At 43.3% G+C, this 18,107-nt stretch overlaps 1 long non-coding RNA gene across 1 annotated transcript; it reads right to left on the bottom strand.

The window, feature by feature from the left end:
• Positions 1 to 12: 12 nt before the first annotated feature.
• Positions 13 to 4,853, bottom strand: LOC124229976 (uncharacterized). The gene is made up of 2 exons (XR_006886045.1): positions 4,725 to 4,853; positions 13 to 561 (listed from the first exon to the last, which is right to left on the bottom strand). It is a non-coding gene; the product is annotated as an uncharacterized LOC124229976 (long non-coding RNA).
• Between the last annotated feature and the right edge of the window lie 13,254 nt (positions 4,854 to 18,107).

Raw genomic sequence — 18,107 nt, 5'->3', positions numbered from 1 at the left:
CATTGTACATACACATTTGTATTAAGGACATTTATTGTGTCATTGTCATGAAAAGGAAGGAAATCCGCCCTTTTGAAAGGTGTTCACATCTTTAGGATTACGCTTTTTTCAGTGCAAGTGATAATGTCTTTATGTGGAAGTAGAGGGTGGGGGTCTGGGCAAAGTTTTCCATAACGTATGACAATGATACTTCTTTATTAGTTTTCGTTTGTTTTTTAAATTACGAATGAGTTAAGTAAATCAGTTCACATTTAAAAATAAATTTTTAAAGAGCCCTTATTAAGAACCTTGGGGCTGACTCCATTGCAAGGTAGTTGTTATGATAAATGAGACTGGAGAACTGGGAGACTCGCTCCTGAGAGGTTCCTTCCAGGGATTTCATTCAGAAAACAGCAGTGTTGAGAGGTGTCGGACGAGTGATGGTTTGTCCAGTGAAGTAGGCACTTGCCCTCTGTACTCTCACTGTTTGTTCTTCCCACGTGCCTGGCGCAGTCTCCGTTCTGGGACTGTGTCCCTGGGACAAAGTTTGTGTTCTTGTTTTTACTAAGTCTCTCTTCACAGCTGTCAATTAAAATAAACACATGCACAAAGGTCAGAGCGACAAAATATGTGAAGCAAAAACTGATAGAACTGCAAGGAGAAATAGACAATAGAATAGAATATACAACACCAAGAGTGAACCCTAATAGAAACCATGGACTCTAGGTGATAATAATGTAACAATATTGGTGCATCGGTTGTAATAAATGCACCAATAATGCAAGATATTAATAATAGAAGAAACTGGCAGGGGTGGATACTAAGGGGTATACCAACTCTGTATTTTCAATTTTCTATAACCTAAAATTGCTGTAAAAAATAAAGGCTATTAATAAAAAAATCAGTTTGCACCCCACATTATATTTTTATGTATTTTAGATTTGTGTCATATTATCCTGGTTTATGAATATAAATTCTTTTTCTTATGTTGTATGAAACGTTGGCTACTTAGAATACAGTCTTTCTGTGTGGTTGCTATCTCACTATTACACATTAGACTCCATGATTAGAAGTAAGACATTGCCATTAAAGAGTGAGTAGAAAAGCCACAAGGAGAGGTGGCCCAGTCACAGGGTTTGCGGGTTTGGATCCTGGGCGCAGACCTAGCACCGCTTGTCAAGACACACTGTGGTGGTGTCCACATAAAATAGAGGAAGACTAGCACAGGTGTTAGCTCAGTGACAATCTTCCTCAAGCAAAAAGAGGAAGATTGGCAACAGATGTCAGCTCAGGACCAATCTTCCTCACTCACACACTCACACACACACACACACACACACACACACTCATGCACACACACACACAAAAGCTGCAGGGAAACCTGTTACAATGTTATAGGTTATTTGAAAGGCCTAGTATCAAGCTCTTTTATCAAGGCCTGCAGAGTCGTGATTTCCAGGCAGATACCACTCATCAGAATGTTATCGGGCTGGCCTGGTGGTGCAGCAGCTAAGTTCACACGCTCTACTTTGGAGGCCCAGGGTTTGCCTGTTCGGATCCCAGGTGTGGACCTACGCACTGCTCATCAAGCCATGCTGTGGCGGGCGTCCCACATACAAAGTAGAGAAAGATGGGCACAGATGTTAGCTCAGGGCCAGTCTTCCTCAGCAAAAAGATGAGGTAGCTCAGGGCTAATCTTCCTCAGGAAAAAAAAAAAACAACAAAAAAGAAGGTTATCGACCTGAGCCCTGGAGCCAGGCAGCCTGGATCCAATCCCAGCACTTAAGGAATGTGCAACCTTGGCCAAGTCATCAGCCTCTCAGAACCTTGGACCTTCCATCTGCAAATGGAAATGGTAATAACTATTTTCTCATAGAGCTATGGCGACTTTTTAAGCTGTAACGAATTTTCACAAACTGAACACACCCGTATAACTAGCACCTTGATCATGAAGCAACATTTCCCTTAAATCCATTATTATGTGATTGTAAGTTGTAAATTGCTCTCTCATATTTCTGTATGGTATTCCATTGTATGAATATTCCACAATGTAATTATCATTCAGTTCTTGACGGGCTTTCAGGTTCACAGAGTTATTTTGGGGATTGAGCGGGATACACTGAACCTTCATAGCCTGAACACACGCACGTAAACCAGCACCTAGGTCAAGAAAAAGAAGCCGTCTTCCTGTTCCCGTCCAGTCACTGTGCCCCAAGAGTAACTGCTATTTTGATTTCACATATTATATAATTTTTTAAAATAGTACCTGATTTTTAATTGTTGTCCTTGTTGAGGTCAGAAGAAATCTCAAGTTATTTTTTCTCTTCTTCAGCAAGAGTTATGTCAGGAAATCATTTGTTTTCAATGAAAGTAGACTCACTTTCCGGAAGAGAAGGGGTTAGCGCCATCAAGTTGCTTGTGCAAGGGCAGGGCTAGGGCCCTGCTGAAGGAGGCGCCACTTTAAGTCACTGAGAGTGACTTCCTCAGACCCTGAGGCTCTGAAGGTAGCTGCCTTAAAAGGGTTCACTTTCATCTCCAGTGTCCAAGGAAATGGGGCATAACCAGACCCTCCTTGACTCTGAGGGTTAAATAGAAAAGCTGGCCAAAGTTTAGATCAGTGCTCCTCAAACTGTGGGTCTTGAACCCTTAATGGATCACAACGAATGTTTTTAAATAAAATGACAGAATAGAATAGAGAAACACTATATCAGTATGGATCACATGTAGTAAGGATAATTTTTGCCAAACTTTTGTTTCAAATTCACGTACATAAGTGTGTGTGTGTTTATTCAGTTGAGTAAATGTATTTCTCACTGTGGGTTGAGAAAAACATTTTAGGTGGACCCAGAGGAAGGCAAGAGGGTCAGGGCTCAGGTCTGACCCAGCTCTTCTAGGGCTGGCTGATGCCCCAGAAAAGGGGCTGTCCGTGTAATCTTAAAATGCTGTGCCCTGAGGCCGGCCTGGTGGCCCAGCAATTAAGTTCACACATTCCAATTCTCGGTGGCCGAGGTTCTCAGGTTCGGATCCCTGGTGCGGACATGGCACCGCTTGGCACGCCACGCTGTGGTAGGCATCCCACGTATAAAATAGAGGAAGATGGGCATGGATGTTAGCTCAGGGCCAGTCTTCCTCAGCAAAAAGAGGGAGATTGGCAGTAGTTAGCTCAGGGCTAATCTTCCTCAAAAAAAAAAAAAAAAAAAAGCTGTGCCCTAAATCCCGCAACACTCAGAGCATAGGAAGGGGACACTGACTGCCCTTTTTAAACCTTGAAAGCACCAGGCTTCTTGGACTGTTCAAGAAGAGAACATCCTCCAGAGGAAGCTCCTTTGCTTCCTGCTTACGCAACAGATGTGTTCTTAAGCTATTACTTGGGAAAAATAAAAGTCGTAGGTGTGTATTTTCATTTTGAGTTTATGGAGAAGTTTATAGTAACTCAACAATTCATTCATTCAGGAAGTGTTCAAGATGAAGTTTTATGTCTGTCTGTCTATCTATCTATCTATTTATCTTTCTATCTATCTATCTATTCATCAGATTGTCTATCTATCTTCCTACCTGCTGTCTGCCTACTTACTTATCAAAATGTAGCAGCGAAGTTAAAGACTGGTAATACAGGCAGTTTTCACTTGGCTATAAAAAGAGATGCTCAATACATATTTGTTGAATGAGTAAACGAATGACTTTCCTTCTGTGTGCTTTCCATCCAGTTCTAAACTCCATGAGAACAGAGACTATGTCTGTTTTGTTTGGTATTGCATTCCTAATGCATACATGTAGCAGGATCTCAAAAATACTTATTGTTTGAATGAAGAAATGTTTTTTTAATTTTCTACATTAAACATATGTTGCTTTTAAAATCAGAAAAAAAGAATACTAGTATACCATACTATAGTATACCATACAAAAAATAATGTTATTATAAGAATAACTAAGTAAATACGTGTCATCGAAAATGGGGATTGGTACTTTATTCCAAAAAATAAGCACATTGCCCTGACCATCTCCTTGGCATTGAACTATGCTGTTAAGAAACCAGGAGGACTCTCAGAGAGCAAAGCATTTTAACAGAACACATAAGCCTTTCATAATTGTAGTTCCTCCATCTTTTTTTCCTATTCCAGCATCATTTTTCTCTTATTTTTTTCTAGAGAAAAGAATGCTTGAATTTTTAAAATGTAAAATAAATAGATAATTTCTTCCATAGTGCGCACGTAGAAAAATCTCAACCCTCTCTGAAAATCCTCTTCTTTAGCTATCCATTTGAAAATGAGACCTTTCAAGGCTCCGACCTGTATCTTCAAAGCCCCAGATGAGTTACGAAGGAGACTATCATTTATGAGCTCTAAATTCAGATCAGTTTGGACCATCTTCTTCCTTTAGGAACTTTTTAAAAGGAAACTTTAGATGTTTGTAATAAAAGATTTTAGGGGGAAAAACCCCACTCCTCTATGTTTGGATCGAAGGAGACCCTTTAACATTCTAGAATCTCTCAAATGTGAAATTTTTCTCTCCATTTCATTCACAATAACACACCTTCTGATTCAGAAAAATCTGGAAATGAGTGACTCAACATTCCTATTGTATCTTCAACCAGCTTAGCATTGAAGGCGTGCCACCCCACAATTAAGCAATAGTACACTCCTGACTTAATCAAACAGAGCCACCTCTGCCTGCAGACTTAGAATGCCTTTCACCTCTTGCCTAGTTCCTTTCATGATTTTTTTAAAAGAATTCTGGAAATGTACCTGGTAGATTATTGACGGCGGTGATGGGAGGCAGTGGGGTTGGCGGGGAAGATGAACTGCAGAAGTATCTCAGTGCAAAGTCCAGAGTTCTCTCCTGATCATGAGCTGGGAAGGTGTGGTCAGCAGGCAAGAACTCTCAATGAGGAGAGGGGAAAGGACTTCCCAGGACAAAGCGTAGGGAAGCAAAGGTAAATCCTGATCTGTTAATCACGACTGTCTTCTCCTGCTCTCGTGTCATGTAACGTGAGGGTAACAGTGCCGTTTGTCAAGTGATTAAAATTGGGAGAAGAATATATAAGGCTTTGCTAGAAGCTGGAATTTCTTTCTTCTTTTTTTTTTTAACATGACTAGGTCACAGGTTATGATCTTTGACAATTCGTTTCTTTTTGGGTGAGGAAGATAGGCCCTGAGCTAACATCTGTTGCCCATCTTCCCCCACTTTTTTCTCTCTAAAGCCCCAGTACATAGTTGTGTATCCTAGTTGTAGGTCATTCCAGTTCTTCTATGTGGGATGCCACCACAGCATGGCTTCATGAGCGGTGTGCAGGTCTGTGCCCAGGATCTGAACCAGCAAACCCCAGGCTGCCAACGTGGAGAAGGTGAACTTAATCACTCAGCCGTGGGGCTGGCCTCTGGAGTTTCTTATGACTATATAAGCTTTGCTTAAAAATATATATTTTTTATATATATAAGTATATAATATCATAATTTTATGTATAAATATATACCCCTTAGATAGTATTGAGGAGCTGCTTGTCTATTTCCTCAGTGGTGACAGGACAAATGTAAAAGTTCATAGTTGCTGCCAGGCAGATTGTAAGAGCAAATGTTCTCTTTTGAAAGCTGGCATTTGATCCACACAGCGGAGGCGCTTTGGAAAGGTTGAGCGTATCAAGTTGCTTAAAGGAAACGGAATGTAAAATAAGAGCTCACATATTAATTTCTGGCTGCCTTCCTAGGTGTTCAAATGGGAACTCAAGTGAAATGGTGATATCTGACTGCCTTTCCTGGCCTGACAGTGGGCCCTGCAGGTGGACGTGGGAAGGTGAAGCGGGCCTGCAGCCATAGACTTGGAGCCAAATGGCTCCAAAGCCTAGTATCGGTTGAGGTGTCCTCGAGAAGCAAACAATAGCCAATATCAGTGGGGATACTTTAGGCTACAAGTAGTAGCATAGCAAAAAGTCACAAAGTGGTTATGTCTGTGGATTCTGAGCCAAAGGTAGGGTTCAGATCCTATCTTTGTCACTTAACTAGCTTTGTTACCTGGGCAAGATATTTAATCTCTGTCTCTTAGTTTCCTTATTTTCCAAATGAGGGAAATAATCAAGTTTTGTTATAAGCCTTAACTACATGAATTCATTTAAGCTACTTAGAAGGGTGCCAGAACTTAGTTCAATACATGGTAACAAGTAATAGAATCCTCTACTCACACAGACTTAAACATTTAGGAAATGTATTATCTCACATAGCAGGAAGCCCAGGTGGAGGGTGGGCTTCACAGTGAATAAATAAGCAGCACCACGTGGCCATCATTGCTGTTCTGCTATCCTGAATAGTAGCTTCATTTTCAGGCTGCTGGCAAATGGCTACAGAAGCTTCAAACATCACATCTAGAAATAGGGTGTTTCTTTCTGTGGCTTTCTTTTAAGAGAGAAAGATAATATTCCAGAGAAATTCCTCCTCAGATTTCCTCTAACATCTCATTGACCAGAATTGATCTATTGGCAAAAGGAATGAATAGGTTACTCTCAGACCAATCAATTTCATCTCTGAAGCTGGAGGTGGGGTCAGCTTCCTCTGACTGCTTGGAAATAAGCTAATGTCTGAGTGGGGTTGGGTTCCATCAAAAACTCATCCTGAAGGGGTTGGAGAATGGTAGAGAATGGATGCCGGATAGCCAACCAACAGTGACCGCTACAATAAGGTGGACAAACAGGCAACAGGTGTGAGATAGGACAGAACAAGAGAGCACAAGAGGAAGAGCCTGGAGAGATCCATTGAGGCAATTTTTCCCTCTGGGAGATGACTGTTTAAAGAGCATGGCCAAGCCCACAAATTGGGGGAAGCTGTGAAGGACAGCAAACGTTATCCCGGTTCCTCAGTAGTTCTTCTTTCATGAGTGGACAGGAAGAGGATTGTCCTAGGTTAACTTGGTGGAAAGCTTTAACCCATTAGGCGCATTATAAATAAGATGGATTCGCGTCAAGAACTGTGAAGCCTCTGACATTTACCCCATTTGCCAGCTAAGAAATTAGTCTGTCACAATTTTATGGAGGCTGGCAGGAGACTTGAGACTCTAAGGTCAAAGGCAAAGGACTTTATTACTCACAGCAATAGCAGGTGCCAAGGCACTTGTTCCCCAAGCCCCAGTTTCCATAGGGTGGTGCAAAAAGGGCCAAGTGACGCCTGCACATATAATAGGGAGGAAGCTGACCTTAGAACACCCAAATATTTTACAATGGAAAGCAAGCATGCCTGCTCTTTGTTGCAAAAGTAAACATTATCTTTATTATACTAGACAATAAGCAAGTCTATCCACATTGACTTGGATCCTGCAAAATTCTCCAGGAGTGGACCATTCCGTTGGCCAATAGAGGCTGACACTAAATCTGTTCAATTTGTCTCATACAGCATTTAATTAAGCTATTATCAGTAGGGCTCCAATCAGCAGGATGAGGCCAGCCTGCAGTATTGACCCCCACCATGCCTCCCAGGGTTCCAGACCCAGGCAGGAGAACAAATCCGATCTGTCATCAGGTTCGACCTTAGAAGGTCAGGGGATTTTGCTCCTTAAGTTTCTGTACTGGCGTTTCCCGTTGGCCTGAGGCATTAATCCAGGTACAGCAGGATGTATCAGTGATTGCACAGGCTCTGTCTTGGGCCTCAAAGAGGAAGTCTAGGGTAATTCTCTCATCCATTACAACGCTGACCAGTGAGCTGAGGCCAACTTAAATGCCTCCCAGGGAAGAGGTGGTAGCATTGAGCACTTCAGGGACTAATTCTGAACGACCTTTTCAAATTGGATGACTTCTGAGATAGGGATAACTGCATACAACTGCATAAGTAACAGATCAGTTATCTCTCTGGGAACCCCTCTCAAGTCACCAAAGGTAACCTCTTTTTGGAGAGATCACCGCAGTTCTGAGGGCTGCAGGATCTGCCAGTGATGCTTCCTTCAACACTGGAAGATTTCTTAGGACCACTGCTAAGTTGCAAGTCACTGTGTTTTCAGAAGGCAGGGAGGTTAACGCACGGGTTCCACAAAAGAAGCGCAGTCCCAAGGGTGTACCTCATGCCCATGGAAGGAAAGTGTTGTTCATAATTGTTCGTAACATACGTCATAGGACGTATATTATTTAGAAGGAGATGTTGGCGGTGCCTCCAACATAACCTTTTGGCCAGCTGGTAAATCTTAAAATTCCCAGTTCAGTTTAAATATTTGAGTTTGGTCTTTGTTTTCAGAAGGACTACCTGAGGGCAGTCAGTCCGACCTGTCCTGTTTGTCCATACCACTGGCTGGTTAGCATTTGTCTTTCTGGGAAATGACTTGATGATAGTTATGAGAATAGGGGTGGAGAAGACACCTGGAGGTATTAACAGATGTTTTTTGTGGGAGGTGCAGGAGCTGGGGTCATCGTCTGCTTTTCTGATTGACTTCTCAGTGAGGTAAGGAGAACAGGTGGTCAAATGACAGTCAGAGCATCGGGCAGAGGATAAGCAGTCAGTGACATCTGAGGCACTTGTAACGGTTTGGGAAAACCTACCCAGGATGTGTTCCTCTGTGAGGAAGCCTCCAGGGGTGAGTCTAAAAAACAAAGATCATTCACATCCCTGTCTCCCCTGTATTTCTTGGGCTCTGAAGTGCCCCATCCCACATGCTGTTGGTGTTGTCTGCCCTCGGTTGCTTCAAAATTGGTGCATCCTCAGGTCCAGCTGGTGGCTTAGTGATTAAGTTCACACGATCTGCTTGGCAGGTTTGGATCCCGGGCGTGGACCTAAACACCACTTGTCAAGCCATGTTGTGGTGACACCCTACATGTGAAATAGAAGAAGATTGGCACAGATGTTAGCTCAGGGCCAATCTTTCTCACACACCCAAAACAAAACAACATTGGTGCATCCAATTCCAGTATCTATAATTTCATTTCTTCTGCAATCATCCTCTAAGCACATCCAGACCTTTTACTCAGAGAAAGAGGTGCATGAGTGATTTGGACATTTTTATAAAAGTTATAGAGACCCATTATGCCTCATACATTGGCCTGTGTGGGCCACTGTAGGAGGCTTTGTTGACTGTGTGCTCAATCAAGTGGTAATTATCCTTATGATCTAGGACCCTGTCAATCCAACTAGAGAGTTCCAGTGCCAGAACCAGAATTAAGTTTGAATCTCCCAGGACCCCTTTTGACTGGGCTGCCATCTGGAGGGTATACCAACCAGGCTGGCCTGGGGTTACTATCAGGGGAGAGAAAGACATCCTGTGCCCAGAAACGATCAGGAAGAAATCTCAAATTTTCAAAATAAGTCTATATCACCTCCCATCCCTTTTGTCCTGATCATTACCCAGAAAGCAGACAAGAGGAAATGATCCCTTTCTAAGGACAGCTGCATTTGGTGACCAAACTGCCTTACTAAAGTGTGTGGACCAGGAGAAGGTGAGGGAAGTAGAGTCAGAAATTTTTTGAATCAATTTTTGAGGAGGCCATTCTGATGCCTGTGGACAGTAGGGAGCATGGAAGGTCCAGCTAATATCTGTACTATAAGCAGCTGAGGCAAACATAGAAGTGTAGGAAGAGTTCAGATGGCATGAAGAGAAAGGGCCTCTCCAGGTCGGCAAAGCTTTACATTTACCTTTAGTTTCAAACAGCGTGGCTGTTTCAAACAGGAAGCTGCTCATGGCTCAACCGAAAGAACTTGCAATGCTTTTGGCTGGTTCAACAGTTTAAATGGGGTGAAGATCCTCATGGCCAATACCACCTACTTCAGCTGTGGGAACCCTTTGGTTCAGTTGTCACAGACACATTATTTTCTGGCTAACGTCCCTGGGTTTTCACCCTTTTGCTGACTTAAGCTTGGCTCACACAATGGCAACCCTTTTTAAAGGAGTCTGCCTCAATCTGAGGCAGCTGCTGCCCCATGATCAAAATAACATCTGTTAAGGCTTCATCTAGTTGCAATGTAAGTTTTTCAGGCCTCTGGAATTGACCGTAAGAATTATGCAGAATTCTTCGGGTCAGTTTCTCGTTCTCCAATGGGTCACCTGCATTAGCATTGTAAACCCAATCCCAGGCTGTAAGAGCTCAAATATTAGTTAATATCTCATCTATGGCTTCCCATGGGAGTTTGTTTGTCACTGGGAAATCTCCCCAAAGGGCCATTATAGCAACCGGGACCTACTGCAAAATACCCTGAGATATTTTGCTCTTATCCGAATGGGTCTAAGGTTGGTATGATACATTGTAGAGTTGACTGAGCCATAAAATGGCCCAGCTGTTGCCATTCTTCCAAAAAGGGGCAAAACCTTCTGCCCATCCAGGATGAGTATTAATATTAGTACTAGTTATAGCGAGGCTGACCTAAAGCTGACAACCAGATTGCTGGGGTAGTCTCTCGAAACAGAGGAGACTTAACAGCACTCCAGGCACACACAGCTAGCTTTGACCCTAACTTACTAGTACTCAGCCTGTAACTCTTCAATTCCTACTTATAATTGGCAAAAAAAAGTGGATAACTGTTTAACACCTTATTGACCATAAAATTTGGTCAACACGTTCCCTACCGATTCCCAGGGACTTCCCTCAAAATCTGTTAATCGGCCTACAAGGCCCTCAGCCTGGCTCTTTCACATCTCAGTCTACATCCTATCTTGGTCACCAAGACCGTCAAGAACTGTGAAGAGTCTGAGATTTTACCATCTTAATAATCTAGGATAGTCTGCCACAGTTTTGTGGATGCTGGGAGAAAACGCAAGACTCCTGTATCATAGACAAAGGACTTTATTACTCACAGCAATAGCAATAGCCAGATGTCAGCATTTATGGCAGTTTCCCAAGCCCTATTGCCCACAGGACAATGCAAAGAAGGCCAGACCCATGGAGAATTGTTTCCCAACAATGAGTTTTAGCAACTGCTTCTCCAAGTTGCACCATTCCTCACAAATCTCTTATGAGTCATAGTCTATTCTGCATCCCAGTTTATCACAGATTGGAGATAGGATATTAGTAGATGAAATGGAGCCAGAGATGGTGATGACTGGGAAGGACCTTAATGGATAGAGGCAACAGGCATTAGTAGATTTATTAGAAGATTTTTTGGTTACAAATGGCAGAAACCTACTCTGGTTAACATAAGTAAAAAGGAAATTTGTTACAGAATTATGGAGTAGCTTAGAGAAATAAAAGAAAAATTTGGCAATAGGGTCTTTGGGAGGCCAGGAAGCAGGGCAAATCCAGGAATCTAGATCCAGAAATTCATGAACTGTCTCCCCAGGGCATCCCTGTTAGGATGACCTAGCTTCAACAGTTTTTATTCTTGTATTTCACACAGCTCAAGATTCAAATTTTCATGGGGGAGAGTCTGGTTGGCCTCTTTTAGGTCATATGCCCACATCTTGGGCAGATGAGGGTAGGAATCTTAACAGACAATTATACCAAGATTGCATTCAGGGTGAAGGGGAGGCCCCAAAGAAAGATCAAGATATTTCCCTACATTTAAGATTCACTTTCTCAATCTTCTCCATATGATGGGGGATACAGTTGCTAGCAATTCAGGGATCACATCCAACATCTCTATGGCCAGTGAGGGAAGGGAAAGAATCATCAGGAATGTCTTCGAATGGCCAGGCTGGGTCGCATGCCCTGCATGTGGGGCTTGGGATGGGGATAGGGTATTGGGACAGATTCCTATACCCAAACCATAGAGTGAAATCGGGCAGGAACAGTTTCCTAAAGAATGGAGGTGTCATTACCAAAAGAAAGGTGCAAGAGTGGTACTGGACAGAGAAAAGCAACGGATGTCCACTATGGTCACCAACCCTGCATTATCCTTTTTTCCGGTCTGGAATGTTGTGAGTCCTGGCTTGAGCATATCTGTAGGAGAAAGACATTGCTGGGGAATTTTCACAGGAGGGGGATCCCAGACCAGAGTGGATGGGTTCTCTCTCTGGCCACCAGAGGGCAATGGTGGGGAGGCAGGCTCGGGCACAGAAAATGGCTGTGGGGTCTTAGCCTCCACTCGTTTCATCACTGGGTGCCCAAGGCCATTCTGGGGCCACCAGAAGGCACAGCTAGAGCCCAAGGCTGAGAGGTCTGCCACTAAGTGCCACCAGCTTCTCATTAGGGAGCTGAAGAAAATCTACAAGGCAGGCAGGGTCAGGTAGGCAGGTTTGCCATTGGGGCCTACAGCCCATGGACCAGGAAGAGGCAAGGAGCTTACTGTACTGCCTCTCATCCCAGGCCACTCTGTGACAAAAAGCACAGTCTCAAATGTCAAGCTCACAGGACAGGTCAGGAGATGGGAATAAGGGTGAGGTGTGCCAGCAAAACTCTAAAACCAAATACCAGCCAAGGTCACATTGTAGAAAACAAATTTTAATATGTCATATATATTATAATATGGCATGCTATATAAAACTTGCATTGGCCCACCTCTCCTTGGATCACCATGCACTTACTGTAGGAGTAATGCAGAAAGAAGCCACAACAGGAGAACATTGGTGCCGCTGCACAACATCCATGGAGCGTGTCCACATCGGCTCCCAGCCACAGAGCTCCCCATGTGGGTGTGGGTCAGAGGATAAAGTCTGGGAACCAGAGAACCCGAAAGTCTGAGATGTGGAGATCATTTGCAGGCCATGGTTCCAGATTAAGCTGTCATAAGAAAACACAAACGACTTAACTATGAACCTGTCTTCATAACCAGACACAGCCAGCATTGCAACTCATCCTTACATGATAGTGAGGCCTCCTTCCTTGGCAGCCTAGCATTTAATCCAGGCCAACATTTTAAAAACTTCAACAACCAGGGGCTGGTCAGTGACATAGTAGTTAAGTTCACACATTCTTCTTCAGTGGCTCGGAGTTTGCAGGTTCAGATCCTGGGCATGGACCTACACATCACTCATCAAGCCATGCTGTGGTGGTGTCCCACATACGAAAAATAGAGGAAGATTGGCATAGATGTTAGCTCAGTGACAATCTTCCTCAAGCGAAAAAGAGGAGGGTTGGCAACAGATGTTAACTTAGGGCCAGTCTTCCTCACCAAAACAAAAAAAAATCAACGACCAAACAACCCAAGTGTCCATCCACTAGAAGATGGATAAATAAACTGGGGTACATCCATACAGTGGAATACCACTTACGGGTGAAAAGGAGCAAACTACTGATTCACACAACAATAAGGAGGAATTTCAAAAGCATTATGTTAAGTTAAGGAAGCCAGACATAAAAGAATTACACACTTTATGATTACGTTTATATGAAACTCTGGAAAAGACAAAATTATAGTGACAAAAAGTCAATGATGTTTGCCAGGAATGGGGGAAGGGGATTCGCTGCTAAGGGGCACAAGGAAACTTCTGGGGGTAATGAATTTTTTCTAATTTTTTTATTCTGATGGTGGTTAAATGACTGTATCCCTTCAAATCGTATACTTAAAATGGTGACTTTTTTTTATTGTGGTGACATATATAGAGACTAAAACTTGATATTTTAACCATTAAGTTTACAATTACATTCACAATGCTGCACAACCAATACCATTCTCTATTTCCAAACATTTTCATCACACCAAACAGAAGCTCTGTGTCCATTCCCCCTTCTCCCCGGGTGACTTCTGTTGTACACAAATTATACCTCAATAAAGCTGATTAAAAAAAATTCACTGCCTCCATCCAGTCCCTGCAATAAATGCCTACTCCGTAGTTGAGGTCATTTTTATAATCTTTATTATGCAACTCCATTTGGCTTCCCTCTGGGCTCCAACCCTGCAGGCCCAGGCCATGGCAGTCATTTGCCTTTCCAGGACGTGCACAAATTATGCACGCGCCCAGCTTCCCAGGTTATCTGGGGACTTACTCTTTGGACTTGCTCATTCTGACAGCAAGGCATCTCTTCAATCTCTCCTGCTCTGTGAATCTTTTAGCCCAGCCCAGCCTACTAGCTTCTAGCTTTGGCACCACACACACATGCACACACCCTCCAACTGCTTCTCCCTTCAGCAGTGTGACACAACCTGTTTTGCATGTGGTTCTCACACCCAGATCCGCTTTCCCTTAGCTTGTTCTCTTCCTTGTCAGCCAGCCAAGTCCAATTTGGACCTCGTATTTATGTCCTCAAATAGCATACAGCTGATTAAAAGTCCAGGTAAAGAGAAAGACATTTTGTTTTCTCCTAAAAAGACAGGAATCCTTTCTATGGCATCCTTTCTATGGCATCTCTGTAATCACACATTTCTAAGGACAGGGAGCTCTTATCTTCCAGTGTCCTATTCTATTATTATAGCAACAGCTTAGAATGTGACTGTTGCTCCTGTTGTCCTTTAAGGGGACAGAGGAAAATGTGCTTTACCCTTTTGGCTCTTGTTCCCCTTCTTCTGCCTAAGATGTGTAACCAAGCCCTTGTAGGGGAGGACGAAATTGTCCTCTAGCCTTCTAGGTTCTTCTGGCTGGTCTAAGAATTAAATTGACATGAGCTAGAATAACAGAAAAAATCAAACAAAATTTAATAACATGTATACATGGAGAAACCCAGGAAAACTGAGTAACACGCCAAAGTGACCGAAGCCACCACCTTAAATGCTACCTGTAGCTAAAGATGGAGGAGGATGTTGGGGGTAGTGGTTAGGGACTTCAAAGGGGAGATGGAAAAGTAAAGGTTTAGTAAACAAAATCTTTGCCATGCCTTGGAAAGACAATGAGTCATGGAGAGGACTAGATCAAATGGACCTTGCTAGGTTCCTCCCTAGTTCATACTACACTATAGTTATCCACGGTGATACTCATTCCTGGAACAGGCCTTCTATCTTAAATTCTTTTAGGTATTTAGGGAGAAGTTCAAAGTTTCTTCCCGAATCTTTTGTTCTCAAAAATAATCAGCCCCAGATAATCAAGCCAAAGAGACACATTTTGGGGTGCAAATTCTTCTCCCCTACACCCTCCTCCCACTTTTTTCCCCAAGCTAAGGGCAAGGGTGGTCCTTGGTTAAAGAGGAAATCCCATCTTTTCACAAGAGGTGCTATCAAAGCTGCTGCGGGGTGTGTGGCTAAGGGAGTGGCCATTTAGGGACCATTTCTTATTCTTTGAAGTCTGAGGGGACACAATTTGAAATCATGAGATTAAGGAAAGAAATGAATACAGTCAATAATGGGGAAATGAAGATGGGGTCTGCAGCTTATGTGGGTTGGGCTACCTCAAAGGGGGCTGGGCTTGGGCTGCTCACCATGATTCCTCTGCAGGGTTTGAAGTATTGACCCCCTCCCCATACATCTCCGAGGGATGTGCAAAGCCAGCAGATCACACCATCAGTGTGTACCATAGGGTCCCTTGTCCCCTTCAATGTGCTCAGGGAAATTTACCACTGGAGGTAGAGAAATAATTCTGGGGTAAGACTGACCCTTGTGGACGGGTAGCAAGGTTTCTTTGAGAGGTGGGAGAAGAAGCAACGAAGAGGTTAGAAGAAAGATGTAAGGGTAGAGAATGATGTTAGTGACCAGGCATACCCATGAGGAACTCCCTATGAATAATTGAACTTCCTGAGTGCACTTCTGGTAAAAGCCCATTTAACCCTCAGTTTTAGTCCTGTTCCCCCATCATCCTGTATTATAATTCCCTTTGCTTCAATGGAACCTCCCCCTCAACACTCCTCCCATCCCAAAGCAGTCTGAAAACTGTACAGGCTTGTGTGATGGTGTTTTAGAAAGTTAAGTGAGGGTTTCCTAAACAAAGTGTAGCCTGCCCACACTCACAGCTCCACCGGTGCTGATGGAGCATGCTTTCAGGGCAGGGGACCATGCCCAGGGATTCCAGCCAGGGAGCAGTGTGAGATTATCTGAGGTCCTCAGCAGAGCCGGGAGCAGAGGGAAGAGGCACTTGAGGTTGAAGAACAGCTCCTGAAATACATACAACTCAGGTGGAATGCAAGAGAAAACCTTTCCAAATACTTAAAGAGGAAAGCAAACTTTTAACGAGGGGAAGATGCTATTTGGGCCACAAGTAGATCAGGATCTAGACATTTCACTTTACCTCAGAGAGGAGAAGCGAGTGGCAATGGATTTGTCAAGGTCAAGGCCATGTTCTCTAGGGTGGAGCATTGAGTGAGAATGTAAACAAATTTACACAAAAACCATCTTAAACAAAACTAAAAAGGAACAAATCAGGATAGATGTTCCCACACCAAGTGATAAACAAAGAGTTATGATCTCAATATAGACAGAGTGCCCTAAAACTCAGTGAGAAAAGACAACGTAATAGAGAACTGAAAATCATAGCAGACTCAAAATAGGGTAAAGCAGGGAAGCCTCATTTACAGGGACTCGGGGTAGAGCTGGGAATGAGGGGCACCACAGTCACCTGGGGCTATTGGCAGCCAACAGATATTATTTTTATGTGTGAAAAGTCAAAAGGAGAGAAAAGATACGGCAGCTCAGAGGGAGAAAAGGTCAGTTAGAGGAACAATGAACTTTGTTCTGAAGGCAAAACCAATCAGAGTAAACACTTTGAGTTGACTCTCTTCCCACCTGTGACCTCTGGTCGGGCTCTCCACTGGCTGAATCCAGCTGGCAGCCGGAGGGAGGGCCATGTTGAAGAAGCCTGTAGAGGTCAAACTTCTAGGGCAAGAGCAAGACGGAGAAGGCGGAGAGTTAATCTGGTAACTCGCAAATTGGCAAATGGTAAACAACTATACTACTTGGTATCGGCAAGGTTATGGGGCATAAGACGCTCTCAGACACATTTTATTGGGAGTATAAATTGGCATATAAGCTTTTGGGGGGATAATTTGAAAATATTATAATTCGAGATAGGAGTAAACAATCCCATGTCTAATAATTTAGCCTACACAGCTACTTTTAGGAATACACAGGAATACACGTACAAAGATGTTCAATGCTATATTGCAACTGGGAAAAGTTGGAATTAACCTAAATTTATATAATGAAATTCTACGTACCCATTTGTGTTGGTTCTCTATTACTGTGTAACCCTCTGAAACTTCAGAAATTTAGCAGCTTAAAAATAACAAGAATTTATTATCTCACAGTTTGTGTGGATCAGGAATCCCTGAATGGCTTAGCTAGATACCCTTGGCTCAAAGGCTCTCAGGAGGTTGCGTTCTACTGTTGATCAAGGCTATGAACTCATCGGAAGACTCAGTGGGGGCAAGGGCAAGGAGAAGACAGAGATAGACATCCACGTCTTTTATTCCTGCAGTGGCTCCCCATCCGGTTCGGACTGGCGTGGGTATCCTCTCTTGCCATCGGAGTGGTAAGATTCACAGTAAGGGTTTGTCTTCAGACTGGGAGGAACCCAGAGGAGGTTTTCCATCCTGCTCTGATCCCCCGGGTCAGTCCGCCTTACGTAAAAAGCCCTTCTCCTTTGAGAGGAAACACTGTAGTCTGGAGCTGAAGTCTGAGCTAATTACAAAGTCTTGCCTTTGTTCTTGTGAATATATTTCCCCCTGTTACCTTAGGAGAAGGGATTGGCATCTAAAACAGAATTAAAATAATCTTGTGTTCCAACAGGTCCTAGCTAAATCCATGTCTCAACACGTCACACCCTTCAAATATATGAGACTACACCTGTCATGAAGACGTCCCTTATGGTCCTTCTAAGTCTTCTCTCCTTGAGTCTAAACACTTCCTATTTCTTGTCATTTTCCCTCAAATGAGGTAGGTTTTATATCGTTTATCATTTAGCTCTCTAAAGTAGTTGTATGGTGCTCCATAAATGCTTGATGAATGATTTCATTCATTCAATAATAAATATTCTAATTTATCAATGTCCTTCTTTAAACATCACCAGGGTGCTGGAGCATTTTAAGGACAAGTGTATCAGTTAGGATGCTTTAGATTGCACAGAAAAGAAAAACCGACCTCAACCTAACTTAAACAATAATGGGATCCATCAGTTCGCAAAACAAAGAGTCCAGAAGTTGTAAAGATGCAGGAGGATTAGAAGGAGAGGTTCACATTGTGGTAGGGGCTCTGGCTCAGCTTGTCTATGACACTCTCGGCTCACCTTTGGACATGGTCCTCAGGCTGGAGTTTCTCCTGATGGCAAAGTACCCGCAGCCACTGCACTCTTACCGGGGCAAGTCGCGCCCACTCCGAGAACAGAGGGCTTGCCTTTCCCTAACCACCAAGCCAAAGGGACTTTAGCTGGATCAGACC

Source organism: Equus quagga, chromosome 18, assembly GCF_021613505.1.
Source record: "Equus quagga isolate Etosha38 chromosome 18, UCLA_HA_Equagga_1.0, whole genome shotgun sequence".
Lineage (NCBI taxonomy): Eukaryota > Metazoa > Chordata > Mammalia > Perissodactyla > Equidae > Equus > Equus quagga.
The sequence above is the reverse complement of the archived record's forward strand: the minus strand, read 5'-3'. Positions and strand labels throughout refer to the sequence as shown.